The sequence below is a fragment of the Apis florea genome, unplaced genomic scaffold, assembly GCF_048593485.1.
Source record: "Apis florea isolate Af1SG1 unplaced genomic scaffold, ASM4859348v1 contig_3496_pilon, whole genome shotgun sequence".
In the NCBI taxonomy this organism is placed as follows: domain Eukaryota; kingdom Metazoa; phylum Arthropoda; class Insecta; order Hymenoptera; family Apidae; genus Apis; species Apis florea.
In genome coordinates this window covers 1,490,734-1,507,829 of record NW_028256773.1, presented here as the reverse complement: position 1 = coordinate 1,507,829, position 17,096 = coordinate 1,490,734, and the positions used below count along the sequence as shown (strand labels likewise).

Here is a 17,096-nt window from a genome sequence, read left to right as displayed (position 1 = left end):
AATTGGCCTCCCTGTATATTTTCCATACCTCTCGTTCCTATCTTCTAGATCTCGCCAAATGTGTCCCAACCAGTGTGTCCTCCTCACCTTCTCAACTCTCGCGCGAAGATAAGTAAACGCATGCTATAACAGGAATCCCTCGAACCACCTATGCTCCACTTCGAAACGAGCCACGGTACGTTCCGCGTACCGATCGTTCCTCGAGTCGAGTGTCATCTCCGTGCGTCGGCCTGAAAAACAAAAGAAAGAAGAAACCAATCAATTACGTGCAATTCATACGAACAGTCGAGCGAGAAAGAGGGTGGATTTTGCGAAAGGGCGCCGAGGGGGAAAGGAGAGGCGAGGAAGAAGAGTTGTAGACGGTTGGTAAGCATGTGTGCGCGCTTGCCTCCCCTTTCTCTCTCCTCCTTTCCACGATCCACCTCTGGCAAGCCCGTTAGTCTAACTTGGGAGTTCTATTTGCGTCTTGACTTCTTACGTCTCGCCCTCCACCACCCCCTCGGTTTCCCTCTTCAGCATCCCTCCTCCTTCTCCCCCTCCTCCCCCGGGTAGAAGCTCGCCGTCCTATCTAGCAACGGCCGGTCAGCAACGCGGTCAGACCTAATCCGAGTTACCGATGCCACCATGTGCAAAACTTGGAAGGATTCCCGAAACTTTCTACCTCTACTCGCTAGTTTTCATCTACCCACGACACCCACCGTGGTCGAGCACACGCAGTGTGGTTAGCTCGGGGTTATCGTCTTATCGAGGGATTAATGAAATATTCGGCTATTCGCGTATGATAGGGGAAATAACGAGAATAAAGAAATTGAATGTTGATGACATGAGAGATGCATAGAGAAGTACGAAGCTGTGAATGATCTAATCGGATTTTTTTCGACGATCGACGAAAAAAGCTCGAAACGGGAGGATTTTGAGGAAATTGAATTATTATGTACAGAGGTATATAACAGATGAAAATTTTGAATCGTTAATGGAAATCGATATGTAGCAGTTCTATGGGGGAATTGGTTTCGATAATTGTTCGAAAATTTTGAACGTTTGGCTTCGGTGTTCGGTTCTTTGTTCTCTCTCGTATGGAGTAGGATCGTATAGTTCGTCTCGAGAATAGGTGGATAAATTTTCGTAATGTATTTTATTCGTTTTGAAGATTGCGCAATCGCTACTTGTTTATGCCAGTGTTATGTAAGAATACGCGCGAAATACATTAGGAATTCACGGAAGAATCGTGAAAAACGTTTCAAAATTCCTCCGTTACTTTCTGCTTTTTGTGAAGACGCCAAACATTCTTGTCACGCATCATTTATTTCTCAAACTCTACTTTCATTTACGTACAGCTCCGAGATAAACTTCATTTCGAGATACCATGTTTCACGACTTGATAAAAGATATATATATTCGATTTAAAAATTTAAATAAATAGCTATCTTAGCTATTGTAATATTATTAAATATCGTTATTTATTTAAATTACTCTCGAAATTATATCATTGGATCGATGGATTATTTTAAAGGGATCAGAAACATTCACATAATCATCCACTTCAATTTATTCCACTTTCTAATATTACTCGATAAACGATATCAGATATCCAATTAGATTAGATTAGATTAATTTTTAAACTATTCCGAAACGTGTCATATAATAAACGTTTCCATTTCAGAAAATTTTCACTTGATTATTAAATTTCATCTTAAACACCGTCCAACTAATTACACCGGCCGAACATGCAAATTTCAATATATAAAGTAAAGCACTCCCGGATTCAACGTTCCATCAATGTCACAATGTGTTAATCCAAATTAACATCGATTTTCCAGCGTTATAAGCGTGAAACAAGAAATTTCTGCACCGGAGTAATAATATATCAATAAACAGGAAAGGGGGCGAGATTAAGATGCAGTCGAGGCTGTAAATAAAAAATGGCCGGTAACGAGTAGGCGCTTGCGCACGCGCAATGATTTTATCTGGAAACCACTTATCGGGAATATTTCTTGCTGTCTAATAGTGGCGATTATCAGTAGCGCTGCGTGCCAGCCTCGATAATTGCGAGACGAGCCGGCTGTATACACTCGCGCCGGTAATGATCTCCATAACGGCGGCAACGCTCGAAGATTTGACGTTCGATTACGCCAACTGGTTTCGATCCTAACTTATACCTCGTTTGAAACCGAATTACACCGGTGAGATATTACTAGGTTCTGAGGGGAAGAGGGAGGAATAAGCTTAAAGTTTTTCGACGTTAAATTTTAATCTTTTACTATGAAATGTATCCGAACTTCTAAATGTTTGATTTTAAATGTATTTTGATTAAAATTCAATCGATATATTCGTGAGGAATCTTTGGAGAGTCGAATTATAGAAGCCGAAATAAATATAAAAAATTGATCGAGGTTTATATGAAATCTTCGCCTCGTTTCGTTAAGTATAATAGATTGTTCGTAGTAAGTTTCAATTGTTTTACACCAACTTTTGTTTTGGCTTCTAGAATTGATCCTCTAAAAATGTTCCACTTTCTTGTCGAGAAATATTCTTGGATCAACATTGGTATTACAGATCTAGTTGTTCTCCAATCTGTTGGAATTGAAGAGAATTTTGAAACGATTTTGACTTGATGTATGAGCAGAGCAGAAAATAGAACAAAAAATAATGTAATACCTAATTTGTTCGCCGAGACATTGTTTCGATTTTGTTGAAATTTCGCACCAAGAAATCTGTTGGTATAATTACGAAACGATCCGAAAGTAGCCTAGGCAACATCACTCGTGCGAGGCAAAGCGAAATGAGAATAGATTCGTCATGCAGCGCGTCCAAATGACCGCGAAACATGGTTGCTGATGGCTTCCACTTCCGCGAAACTGATGCTCGCATGCACATTTGCTCCAGTGGCTCTTCGACATTCGAACGTACACGTATTTCTGAAAATCTCGTACACCATCTCGTACACGCGATAAACTCGGCATATAGAGATGACGTTTTATACATAAATATATTTCACTCGAAGATTAAGCAAGAGTATTCGTAACTTTTATTCTTAATGATATTCTTCGTTGTAGAAAATTTATATTCACGTACAGATATTTACTGTTACTAACGGTTATGAAAAGTTATAAGGATTAATCATTATTTCGTATGAATTTATTAACTTTGAAATATCTGTAATTTAATTATTAATTCATTTCACTTTCACTCACTTTCAATTCTTCATTTATGTACAGATATCAGTATCGTGTGATGCTATCATAAATCAAAATTTCAAGATTCGTTAAAAAAATTATAGTAATTTTGAAATATCAATTTTGACTTGAAAAAAAAAAAAAATCTAGATGTACATGTTGTAGAAAACTTCGTATCATGATCAATATTCTTATATAGATTGCATTTAAATATGCGAAGAGACATATAAGATATCTAAAGTATTTAAAGAATCTTTTTTTAATTTTATTTCTATAATTATATCCATAGCAGCTTGAATTCGCATTAAAAATCTACAGTATACTCATAAGTACGTATCTCACATATGTATCTCTCGATCTTCCGGTTCCACTGTGTCTTCACCAGCAAAGACTGGTTATTATTTAACAATGATTTTTAAACGGAGATAAATTCAAAGTATCATAAATCATTCGGCCGCCAGAGTTAAACGATATACACGCGGTATAATCATAATAGCGAGTCGATTTCCGTCAGCCAGTTTCTTGGGGACATTGGCAGACATCGCGTTATTATTTTAACATGAACATTCTGGCGATCCTCACCAAGATAAATAACAATGTTTATGCAATGTTTGTAATATTCATACTTCAAGGATATTATACTCGCACCCCTCCGCCTCCCCAAAATTCCGTATCCGTGCACTTTAACGTCCTTGTGCGTTAAATCATCATCCCTTTTCAACGCGGGAATATATTGAAATTTACGATCTCTCTTTTTCTGTTTGTTTCAGGTAAGCGATTATTGGCGATCATTTAGCAGGGACTTTAAGCAGCGATAAACTGTAATATGGTATGGATTAGCTATTATTTTATATAACGAGTATACAATATTCAATAACGATGAAAGAAAAAAAAATGATATGATAAATTATGTTCCTTTTTAAATACCGCGTGAAAAGAGATATTCATCGTGTGCTCGAATAACATAATTCTCAATTAATTCAACAAACTTTTCACCAAATTGATTTCAATAAATCTCGCCTCGTATCTCTGCACGGCGTGCCATATCTATACGTATATTTCGTTCTCCTCGACGAACTCGTTCCAAGTTCGAGAGACCGGAGATAGGTAACGGTAGCCAATAACGAATTAGAGAAAGGCGCATCCTTGATGCGGCTGGAAAACCGCAAGCCGACCGAGGGAGGAATTTCTTGAAAATTGACGCGATCCTGCCGAGGATCCTTGAGCGTGGAATGGAGAAAAACCGCGACGACCCCTATAATCGTTATGCGAGGAATGTTAATTCCATTGTGTTCCCATCCGAATGGGAGGGAGGGAAATAATAATAATCGATTACGAAAATGTCGCAGCATTTCCACCGTTCGACCGTTCTAATCATCGCTCTCGTTCTTCGTTCTCAGATTTCTTGCGTTCTAATTTTAATTCTTCTAAACTGAACAAATTTATATTTCTCTAAATATAAAATGATTTAGTATTTAATGATTCTTCTGAAATGTTTTTTCTTTCCTCCTCTGTGATAAAAAACATTTTGGCCTCAATCTTTTTACATCCGATCTTCAATTATATGATAATTTATTTAGATTCATCAGAGGAAGAGAGAAAAAAGAAAAAGAGGAAGGAAGAGAAGACGTTGTTTCCATTTTTAGAATTCCTCCCAGTGGATGGACGTCGAGTCGACGTTCGATTATAGGTTAACGTCGCTCTAAAGACAGCGTGACGAAGGTTTCTATGACACGAGGCAGAATATACATCCTCGTACAACACCATCAAAATTTAAACGGTATCATAAATAATATCCGAAACCAATGGTCTTACCAGTCTCTTCTCAAGATTCTATTCCTCCATATCTCTTAAATACTTGTTATACATCATAATTTTTTCGTCATTCCCTTCCCTAATGATCGACGAATCGGTGGCAAACAACGGTACACACGTGTTGCACCACCAACGTTTTCCCTCTCAACGTCAACCTGGAGCAGTCTCGTTTCTCGAGACCTGTCCATTTTAATTTCTTCCCCATTTCTTATTCTTTTTATTCCCGTGTCACGCGGAAGAAGAAGTTTAGACGCGGATATCCAGCAGCTATTAACCGGTAACTAGAGCCCCTAAATTCGGGCGACACTTTCTATTTTCGTAAGCGTTACGAGTGCTCGTTGACAACGAGATCATCAACTCTCGTTCGGAAATGGCCACGTGGGCGGAAGGGCTTGTTCCGCGTTTAACCCCAAGTAACGAGATAAAGGGATGGCCGAGAGTCTTCTCCACCATCGATTTCCTGGGTAGGTACGTGCTTCGAGGGGAATCCGCCGACCCAATTCTTCGTCGATGTCAACAACGACAACGGTTATTTTCGAGCGGATCTATTCTCGATTGGAAGAAAAAAAAAAAAAAAGAAAAAAAAGAAAAGAAAGAAAAAGAAGGAGAAAAAAACTATTTATTTTCGATCGAACGTTTCGAGTTTTTCTGATGTGTGACGTACGTTATGTTATCTTTGGCCGATGAGGAAATTTGAGGAAATTTGAATCGTGACAAATCGTTTTTTACGAAGGGGAATAAAAACTTATAGAACTTTAATGCGAATTTCTTTTATGATATTCTTTTTAATTATTGGTATAACATTGGAAAAATCTTCTTCCATATTTACTACAATAGTTTGTTTATCTGGAGAGAAACTAACTAACTGTGATCCCTCTTCATTTAATAATTTCTCTTTTTCTTTTTTCTGCAACGTATAATAACTCGTACAATATTTCAAATTTGACTCGAAATCGTATTCTCGCTTTTTGAATAAATTACAAACACGCGAGATGTATTTCCAATTAAAATAAATGGAAACAGTTGTGCATCATTCGTATATTCATCTCGTATATGAACATACGTACTTTCTCGAGAATCACACTTCGCATATCATAAACTAGAGATACAAATCTTACATCCTCAACTCGGATTCGATTCGCTCCGCAAAGCGGTCCAAAGAAAGCGAAATTGTGGTGAGACGGGGCGGTTGCGGTGCTGGCACAAAATCTTCTCCCTTCCTCTCTATTCGAGTTTCCGTCGGCCTGTTATGCAACCAATCCCCGAACGGGACTTGCACTACCAAACATCCGTGGCATGTTGTCCCTGTAACATTCCCAACACCCGGTATGGCGTCCAGCTTTTAGCTTAGACAACCTTCGCCAAAACTCGAAGCGGAATACCACCCCTCGCGACCGTCCCAATTGCGTCCGTCTAAAATCGTTTCTAGATTCGATCTTGCGCGCAAACCTCTATAATTAAACAACCACGGCCTCTAGAAAAAAAGAAAAGAAAAGGAACGTCCCTTCTTGTGGCTTCAAGTCGGTTAAAATTAAGGGGGATTATGATGAGCGTGAAGCTCGTCGTTCTCGAGAAGCAGCGGCGCGGCAGAGAGGATTCACTTATCGGTTCCGCGCGGATGTCCAATTCGAAATACGTATAAATACGTTCGTTTAATCACGCACAGCCGCTTGCTTGTTGGCAGGAACCCGTGCTTATTAAGCCACGCCTGAACGTTACGGATCAAATCTCGAGACACACACGGTTTAATAAGGATGGTATTAATACACAGCCTATTTTCTGGCGCGAAACAGTCATTTCCTGCTACCGCTCTTCCCTTTCGCGAGTGACGACTGTATCAACCACTGTGCAACTTCTAATCTAGGTCTCTCTAAATTAACCGTCCTTGGGAGATTTCTTTTTTTTTTTTTCTTCTTACGCAAAAATCGCAGTAATGATTTCGATCGATCGTTGAAAGCGATCTTCGTTAATTAATAATTTCGATACATAGTCTTCTTCTGAATATGCGCATCCAATATATCTGATAACTCTGACGTTTTCTATTAAAAGTCACGCTCGAAAGTAAAACACGTCTCGAAACATTTAAGCAAGTAATCACTTCCTTGTTCGTGTCGAGGAGCAAGTTGTAAGGCGAAATTCCGATCAGGATGATACAAGATTAAAAACTCGATGAATCGTGGACCAAGATCTCGAGAGATCGCCCCGAGCGCGAGACGGATAGCAGGATCTCTCAGGTTCTAATTTCGCCTTTTAAGCTTTCGACGCTTTTACGGCTGCGTGATCAACTCTCTCTCTCGCGGTGCTCATCGAGCGAATAAGATCAGAAAAACCGTGATGATCCGAGGGGACGATGGGGGGAGGGGCGGAGATCGTGGAGCGAGGAGAGAGAAGGAGGAGGGATGGCCGCTTAATTCTTAAGCGGATCAAAAGGGATGGTGGCGGTATTACGAGGCTCGATTGAAATAATGAGCAACGAGGAGTCAGCGAATTTTCGAGAGAGAGCTCAATCAACCGGCATAATATCGCTACATGCACGCCATTAGCCCACCAGAATATTAATTATTCGATGGCCTCGACTAAGCGCATCCTTATCTTCTCCTCTTCTTTCACCGCCCATTATCTCTCTTTTCTTTTCTTTTCTTTTCTTTTTTAGGTACGATTGACATAATTGCTTAACAAACGAGGCTGGCTTGTGTTCATCGAGGAACTTCCTGTAATTAAATATATCGGTTCGCGTGGCTTCGATGACTCTTTTCATCACGTATTTCCTCGTCATATCTTTCGAGGAGTTGACGTGACACCGTGTCTCGAATTATATTCGATCGTGCTATTGGATCTTATGATTCTATAGAAATTTTTTAATTTTTGTATTTGCATTCGTTTGGACGAATAATATTTTGGACGAGTTGGATATAATATTTAAGACATCGATCGATCGTGGAAAACGTCGAAGTGAGCTTCCTCCAATTTTAATTTTATTCTTACGAGAATGTTGAAGGAGATCCGAACTCGTTCCCCTTAAAAAATGATTTATAAAGCATTATTCTCGGTGTTGCCGATCTCTGAAAATTACTCACCATTAAAACGGATATATAATCGTAGCAATTTACAAGCAAGCGGGATCATGTGCCGGTAAAAATAATTCAAAGTGCAAGATTTCGTGCGATAACAATTTGGCATCGTGATATTCTTCGTGACGCAACGGTACATCAACATGATAATGTAGCCGAGATCACATTAAACATCGAGCAAAATTCTGGTAAAACCGTGGCCGAAATTCGAGAATGTTTTGACATAGGTCGGTGAAAAGGTGTCGGAGATTTTTAGACGACATTTTCGCGCATATTTTACGGGATCTCGTTTATTCCGATTACTTACTTTGGATGTTAAACTGGGCTCCCACTTATCATTATCTGCCACGATTTTGTTGCAAAATCATGGTTGAGATTCGCGACGAACGAGCCAGTACATTTTCACATTTGTTCTCAAGTTAAAATTAGGTACGCCCTCTATCTAAATACTTGCTCTCGCGATGACGATTGAAAGATGCTTATATGTTATGACATTCGTGTATTAAATTATAACGATAATATCTTGATACGTTTCGTCGTACGATCAGAGCACTTTTCACTTTTGCAATGGCAATGCACTTGTCCATTGAAATTCTTGGCCAAAAAATAAATAGACGTTCTGTCTTGTACTCGATAAAAATAAGTTTCTTTGAATCATAGGCTACGGATAAACATCGATTCATCGTTCATACACGTGAAACTACGATTTCACTAATAAACCGGGCTGCGCTATGAATCAACGAATTATTTCTGTTTCGATTCTATCTAGTAATTTTCTATTAGTAGCTTCCGTGAAGCTATTAAAAAACCAGCCAATTTATTTAAATCTCTAATTTTCTTGGACATGTCGCTCTACTCCGTTCGATCGTTTCAATTTTAATGTACAAGCTGTTAATATATATTCATTGGGATTCTTCTTTCAGAAACACTGCAACGGATTAATATCACCATTACTTATCGATGCTTATTAAAGAAATAAACGTGCCACTGTCCTCGAAAAGATCGTACAAGTATTCCTTACAAGGACTACTTCGAATCACAAACGACAAACCTTCGAAGGCAAATACTTTATCATTGAAATAAAATACTTATAAGATACCTTTCCCAAACCAAATACAAAATTATACTCTCGCTACGCTCGTTTTTCATTCCTTTCCACTTCTATCCCTTCCAAATTGGTAAATCGAGCCCCCTCCCCCCTCCCCCTAAAAAATGACGAAAAGCATAATCGAGGCAACGCGTTGAAAATTCCGCGCAACAAGAGGCGAATTCATCTTATCGACGACAGAGCGTGGATAAATAAATCCCCGCGTGTCCTCCCTTCGATCCTTGGACGCGCCGGGGTCCGCTTTCAAAGAAGCGGAGAAAGAGTTACGTACGCGTGGACGTAAAAAGGAGGGAGGCGGCCATGCTCGAGATGGATGCAACAATGCTCTTAATGAACCCCGCCCTGGCTTATTACCAGCCGTATCTCGTTGCCCTCCCTTTCCTCGATCCTCATTGTTCGATCCATTGGATCGAGGTAAGTTTAAGGCATGAATCAGCTGGTAATAATCGCGCTAACGAGCGGCTTTCGCGAATTCGTCCCCGGATATCGGATCTCTCCGACGACATCCGGCCGTTGCGCCATCGTTGCGATCGGCCGATGACTCCGCACGATTTCTGACAACAGGCGACACGCATCGTGAATCGTAAATTGATTTATTATCGAGAGAAAGTCGCGTCATTGATCGATTGCGCGAGAATGATGATACGAGGATAAATTTCTGCGAAATTAAATTTTCATGAGCCGTGACTGGAGACACACTGGTTAAACGTGTATTTTTGTACGAGATTCGTATTTTTCATAATAACGCGGATCAGAAATTGAGACAGAGAACGAGGATGGGGGAATTAGGAGGTAAGAGCGGTAAGAGTGTTTTTTTAATGAACTTTCGCTACACTTATTAACATTTGAACAAAAATTTCATCGAATAACGAATAACAATTAGAATTATATATTAGTTATTGTACGTGGAAGAACAGTTTAGCATAAATACAAACCATTTGAGGCCATAAGATTTTTATGAGACGAGAGAACGCATCATTTTGTTCGGATGAAAGCCTGCGGCACAATTCGTTCCGTGCACCCGATGCGAATTAATGGTTAATTAAGAGGTCCTTACCATCTCGAACCGCGTATATACAATCTCGATTACAAACTGCAAATAAATTCTTTAATTATCATTTAATTATTGCTCGTGGCCTCGGGTGCGCCACATACGCAATTGCTACCCAGCTCGACTAATTCAAATTCGATACACGAGGCCCATCGCGCCACCGTATTCACGATACAGACGTATCAATCTTTGTAATTTAATTTTCTTTCGGTTGCGCTTATGGGTGGAGCAATTAAAGAGACGCGATTCATTGCTGTTTGAATGGTTGGGGTGCCCGCTCCATCATCCGCTCCATTTCCTTTTCTTATTTTCCTCTCGCGAGATAAATATCAATTTTAATTACATCTCTCCGTTTTTTCGATCTTATTTTTTTTTTTTTCAATAAGGGGAGAATAATTCGAAAATAATTTAATAATTTAGTTAGCGAATCGATGATTGTCGAGTTGTTAATTATTTTTTTACAATTTTGTAACACATTTTTGAATACATTTAGATCAGAAATTTATTAACTTATTACCCGTGGAATTGCAGAGTTTGTTGTGTAAGAAACTCATTTACAATTATGCCTTTTTTCCCCATCACTTTTATCATTTTAATCACGAAAAAGGTACTAAAGCAGCTTTGCTACACAAAACCAATTAACAATTCTATTTTAAATATTCCCAAACCACTTACTTCGCTTATTTCATCACTTATTTCACATCGCCAGAAACTCGAAACCAATGACAATGGCCAATAATTCCAACACGATATCTCACATTTTTCCAAACGCTTGAAACCTGCAAAAAAAAAAAAGCACAATTCGATACAAAAACCCCAAATATTTTCTCGATCTCTCGAGTCGCAAAAGGAGCCACGATAAAAGAAGAATAAGAAGGAAAAGGTTGGAGGCATTGGAAAGAGGGTGTCGAACGGAGAGGAGGCGCGTTTTATTTCGTCATGGACGGGGGATGCCTAGTGCCAAGACGGATCGTTATTCCGCTTATTCACCGCCATTCCAGAATTTCCGAATTCGGATCGCAGCGAGACGATGTCACTCCTTCCATCCATCGATCAGCATTTTAACGACCGAATTATTGAAATAAATTGTGGCTGGCCGCCGTTCGTATCGTATCGCGCCTATTTGTAGCGGGAAGTCCAATCAGCTGGCTTCGAATATTCCCGTGCCGACTTGTTGACCGCGTTTTTCCTTAGAGAGAGCACCAACCTGTCTGGATGGCCGCGCTACACCAGCTGCTGCGTGTGTACGTGGTCTCGTTTCGCTTGTTTATTAATTGTATTTTATGCGAGTTCGTTTTGTTCCTGATGCGTTCTCTGAAACACGCTCCTTTTTATATTTATATCTTTGTGAAGATAAGAAACGAACAGTTTCGTTTATAAGTAGGGACGTGTAATCGAGCGTGTCATGTTTTTAAGTCGAGAATATCGAATTATATCGAAGCAACGTTATATCAAAATAATTTTTACATGGATTTTATACACAATTGTTCTTATTTACTTAACTTGATTTCCAATTTAATTTGTATTATTCAAAATTGTTTATTCGGGATGCAATACCGTTCCAAAATTACGCATACAATCCTTTCCGATTCTTTTTCAAAAATACGCACGTCGAAGAAGAAAATACCTTTCAAATCCTTTTCGATCTTTCTTTCTCGTCGTTATTTCCTGGTCGAGTTCATAACCCACCACGTTAAAAGCAACGACTGGCCCCAATCGCGCGAACCACTCTCGAGTGGGAGGGCCATAAGCATCTTATCTTAACCGGAATTCGCGGGATCTTATATTATTTCATCGGCCATAACACTCCGCCATCCCACTTTAGATAGAACTTCCGAATCCGCATATCTAATTTCCTCGATCCCAAGGACGTCACACCTTCGATCTCGTCTCCCCACGAACGAATATATACTCTCTTCCACTTTCCAAGAAGAAATTCAGGGGAGGAAAGGTAGACGAACAACAAAATAATCGGGGAGGGAGTAAGAGATAAAATTGAAGCGGCCCCGCGTTATTATGCTTGGTAACCAGCTTAATAAAATTTGTTTCGTGTTCCGATGCGGCCAGCGGACAGGTTACACTCGCTTCTCTCAGAGAGTCGCCCGTTTCTTTATTTTCACGCTCCTCGTTTCAACGAGTTTCCTTTTGTCCATTTTTCTACGAACAAGCGTGGGCTCGTTTATTCCTCCATTATCTTCTTGCGCGCGTTTTTCGTCCAATCCCGGGTCGAGCATTTTTGAAAACGAGTTCTCTCCGATTCACGTGGGAAAGATAGTGATTGGTCACACAGCGTTAGTAGAGGGACGCTTATTGGCTCGATGGGTATATTGGGAATTTATTACGCAGAGTGGTTTCAGTGAAGGTGGTGGAATCAAGTTTGAAAATGGAGAAATTGTGGCGTCGAGTCAAAAAGTGAAAGTAGAATTTTTAAACGTATAATGTCATTTCATTATACGTTTGCGTGGCTCTTGAATTATTATAACGTGGGAAGAAAATTCGAATCGATTCTTGTGTATCTTTCGCGCGAGAAAAAAATTTCAAGATCGATCCCCTCGAAAACGAGGAGGATTTTGTTAAAAATTGTCTTTCCACGGTCTACGATTTAAATTTGCATTATCAGATACAGGTTGTTGTGAATAAAATTTCGTGTAATGGTGCGTGTTGTATCAGTTCACTATTTGCATATCTTTGTCGTCGGACGAAGGAATTTATATCGTGGGGTTTCACGTTGGATCAGATACGGATTGCTGTGAATGAAAATTTGTGTAAACGTCGTTGTATCGATTCCCTATTTGCATATTTTCGTGATCGTCCAATATCGGATCAGATACTGGATGAATGAAAATTTGTGTAATGATCGTTTGTTCCATCGATTCACTGTTTGCATATTTTCATGGCCAGATAAGAGAATTTTATCAATAGATATTGAATAAAAATTTTAAAACGGGGGAGGGAAATAATATCGAATAAAAATTTGTATAAATTGCGATTCGCTATACAGTGGGTTCACCATTTGCATGTTTTTGTAATCGAGTAACAAAGTTTATTTGCACAGATAAAATTGTATTAAGCGGATGAAAATCTGTAACACGCGTAATATTTTATATTCGCTTCTTATCCTTTTTCTTTCTTTTATTTATTTATTTTTTCTTTTTGTTGATTGTAATCTTATTACCATCAAAAGATCTTACGATTCAAAGATACAACAATAAAGTCTGAAATCTTATGTGGGCAAGTAGAAAAGTCCCGTTCTTGATTGGACGTAGATCAATAACCACATTTACTCCATAATACTTCGTATAGAAATTCTTACACACGATTTTTTTCTCCAATATTTATAAGAAATCTTTTTCACATTTTTCTCATTGTTCTAATCAAAAATTCTAAAAAAAAAAAATAAATAAATAAAATTTGTACGAAAATTTACATAAACTCTTCTGTTAAATCGAGTAGATACTCATCATTTTTTTATTTTTTATTTTCTCGAAAAGGACACACCATAGGTAAGGCGATAACGCCATTCCTCGTATTACACGCGTTTACGATCTCGATTCTGGGTTCTTCTCGCGGCTCCAGCCGAGGATTGGTTGCGTCATCGGTTTCGGTTTAGACCGTAAAGACCGTTTTATGCGAAAAGTCCGGGACACACAATGGCGTGGTCGACTGGTTTCAAAGGTGCTCCTCGCCTCTCTTTCTCTCTTTCTCTCTTTCTCTCCCTCGCTGTACCTTCGTTTTTCTCGTGCGGCACCCAAGTCTCTCCGCAGCCTGGACACAATGGAGCAATTATAACGAGCAGACGAATACCGGGTAAACGAGGCGTAGTAATGAATTTGGTGTAGCCGCAATAAAAGCGTTCGTGAAAACGTTTGCCCCGGCCGCGCTCTACCGGTTGCATAAATCTGGCCGACATAAATGCTAAATAATTCCACGGTAACGTGGAATATACCTTCCTCTTTCTTCTTCCCCCTTCCTTCGATCAGTCGCTTCTGAATCGACCGTTATATTTGTTTCGAGGCTTAATGGTTCCACAAGAGCCGATCGTGCACGCGAGAAATAAATAGGTGGCGACTCGCTATGTAGAGGAAGTATATAGTTTCGTTAGACTGTTATTATTTGTTCGACCGATTTTCCGCGGCGCCAAGCTGGAAATGTTAGGCAAACTTTAGGCGTTTCGTTGCCAAATCCCGTTCTATCATTTGTTCTATCATTGTCTTCGCGGCGCGGTTTCGGGCATTATTCGGAAATGAAGTTATATTCGTCGCTTGTTTATTTGTTATTTAATTGGATTTAATGGAATTTCTCAATTCCTTAAACACCGAACCGTTTTACAAAAGTCGGCCAGGAATTCCCGCGTTTGTCTATTATATTGTCGATTTAATGATCGACATTATAATATCACGATTGAAATTATGAAGAAAATCGGGACGATACAAATGTTTCAAAATGTTTAATCTTTATTTAGATTAGATTATTAGAATTTTTATGTAACTAAAATATGTTCAAATATTCAAAATGCACAAAAAATATATATAACAGTTAAATTAAGCTCCTATTGTTCTTCACATCACAAAAAAAAAATCATTGTATTCACTTAAAGTCAACTTTTCATAAAAAAAATAGTGCAAAAAAAAATTAAAAATTTTCAATCAAAATCCACTCAAAAAGTAAAGAAAACCATGCCATTGAAGTCGCTTTTTGAATCATCCCGATATCTCGATCCGTCGCCGAGATATATGGACTCAAAGTTTCCATAGCGCTTAACATAGGGCGAGGATTATGAATGGGCCCGCGACCCAGTGACCTACATTTTTTTCCTGGAAACGCGTACTACGTTTTTCTAGGAATCGCGTCTGCCGCTTGTTTGGAATTTGGGATAGGTCAGCGAGACGAGGTGCGAGCGAGAGATCCGAATAACCGAAAAGGACGGAGATAGTAAACGATTAAAAATTACCTTTTCCTTTACACGACGATATCTCGGGAACCGGAAGTCGTATCGAGATAAATAAAAAAGCATTTTAAAGGGGAAAGATCCGCGCTTCTAATGGTCTTTGATTCGTTGACCGGAAGTAATTATCTTCCGAGTTATAGCGTTTCAAAGTTTTCCTAATTTTAATAGGATTTAATCGGGTTTAAGATATACGATTAAAAATTACCTTTTCTTTAGAAGATGATATCTCGGGAACCGGAAGTCGTATCGAGATAAACGAAAAGGCGTTTTAAAGGGTAAGATTCCACGCTTCTAATGATCTTTCATCCATTGACTAGGATTCATTATCTTCGAAGTTATAGCGGATCAAATTTTCTCTAATTTTAATAACATTTGATCGGTTTCAAGATGCATGATTGAAAATTATTTTTTTCTTTACTTATGATAATATCTCAAGAAACGGAATTTTAAAGATTCTACGCTTTTAAGAAAGAAGGAATAGTAGAAACGAAGGATTATCGATATTTGATTGGCTTCGTTCCTTTTTTCTTAAATCCAAAATTTTGTTATTCAAAACAACTTTTCCTCCGTTTAATTTTACAATTTTACTATGCACTGTTGCACGTGCGAGAAACACATCGTTCGCATGATTGTTCTCAGGAAAATTCCATGTTTTTTACACTGTGCCCTACCTCTGAGGAAATTGTAAAGAAACATAGTCGTCCAAGGTGCACGCCATTTATAATTTCGTAGGAGAAAAGTGAGCCCCAGAGTACACATTCCTTCCAATGGGATGACCACGTATGGGAACACGTGAGAGATATTTATTATTATATGCTAGAAAATGAATTGAGCAATGGAAAAAGGGAAAGACACGCATAAGAGGAGATTCCCCCTTCTTTTTTTCCTTTCTTTTCGTAACGCGTACTTTTTATAACTTTCTCGATTACAAATAGGGTAATTTGGAGTGCAAACAAGCATTCTTCCATGTTTCTCATCGTTCCATTATGATCGTTTAAGAGGCGAGAATAAGGCTGTGGATAGCGATGCTCGCGTTTCATTCCAATCCGGTTAATTTATGCGGGAATCGTCCATGTGATTGCTGAAAAGCAATTTTCTTCCAGATTGTTTTTCCGCCACGCCGGAAACTTTGTAAGACAATGATGTCTGATAAAGCCTATGATGGTGATTCGTGATCGGTTGCTTTTTAAACCAGTTTTCATTGAACCATCAAGATTATACATTTTATCTTCGTTATTTTAATTTATAATTTATAATTTTAATTTATTTTCCTTTGTTAGATTTATCCTAATGTTGAGTCAGGTAACTATATTTCTCGTGGAATAAGATTTTGTATAACACTATTATATATAAATTGTTAAATAATTATTATATGCAATAATCGTGTATTAGTAATATATACTCGTAAAGAGAAAAGATTATTGTAATGATTCTAGATTGATGAGAAGTTGAAAGAATTTTAAATATTAATATCACATTTCATGCTTTCGAAACTTTTCGTGTAAAATTGTGGAATTTGTTATTTTATCGCATAATGTTATTTTTGAACCACTCCATTGAGCCACTCCGAGTTGTGCATATTAATAAACTACTATTCAGATACGATTGCTCAATGGATTCTGCGTACCAGATGTGGCCAGCTTTGAAGTATGAACTAGCAATCTATCATAACGGTGTCAAGTGATTCAACATCATTAATTTCAAATGGACAGTGGTCACTCTGATTAACGCCATCGTACTTCGCGGAATTTGCGTTAGTTGATATCGAAAAAAATATCGATTCGTCCTGTTATTTATTTGATGAACTTGCGACGATATAAAGATTTTTCAAATTATTATTTTTCAATCTCTATTTTTTTTTTTTTTTTTTAATCTATATTATTGTAGCTGGCATCCAGACATTTTCAAAACAAAATTTTTATCTTCT

At 38.5% G+C, this 17,096-nt stretch overlaps 1 protein-coding gene and 1 pseudogene across 7 annotated transcripts in view; one reads left to right on the top strand and one right to left on the bottom strand.

Annotated features, from left to right (window-relative positions):
• Positions 1-17,096, top strand: part of LOC100872550 (Myocardin-related transcription factor) — a 272,225-nt gene that overhangs the window by 63,450 nt on the left and 191,679 nt on the right. The window lies entirely within an intron of this gene.
• LOC116415076 (uncharacterized) lies at positions 10,976-12,455 on the bottom strand (annotated as a pseudogene).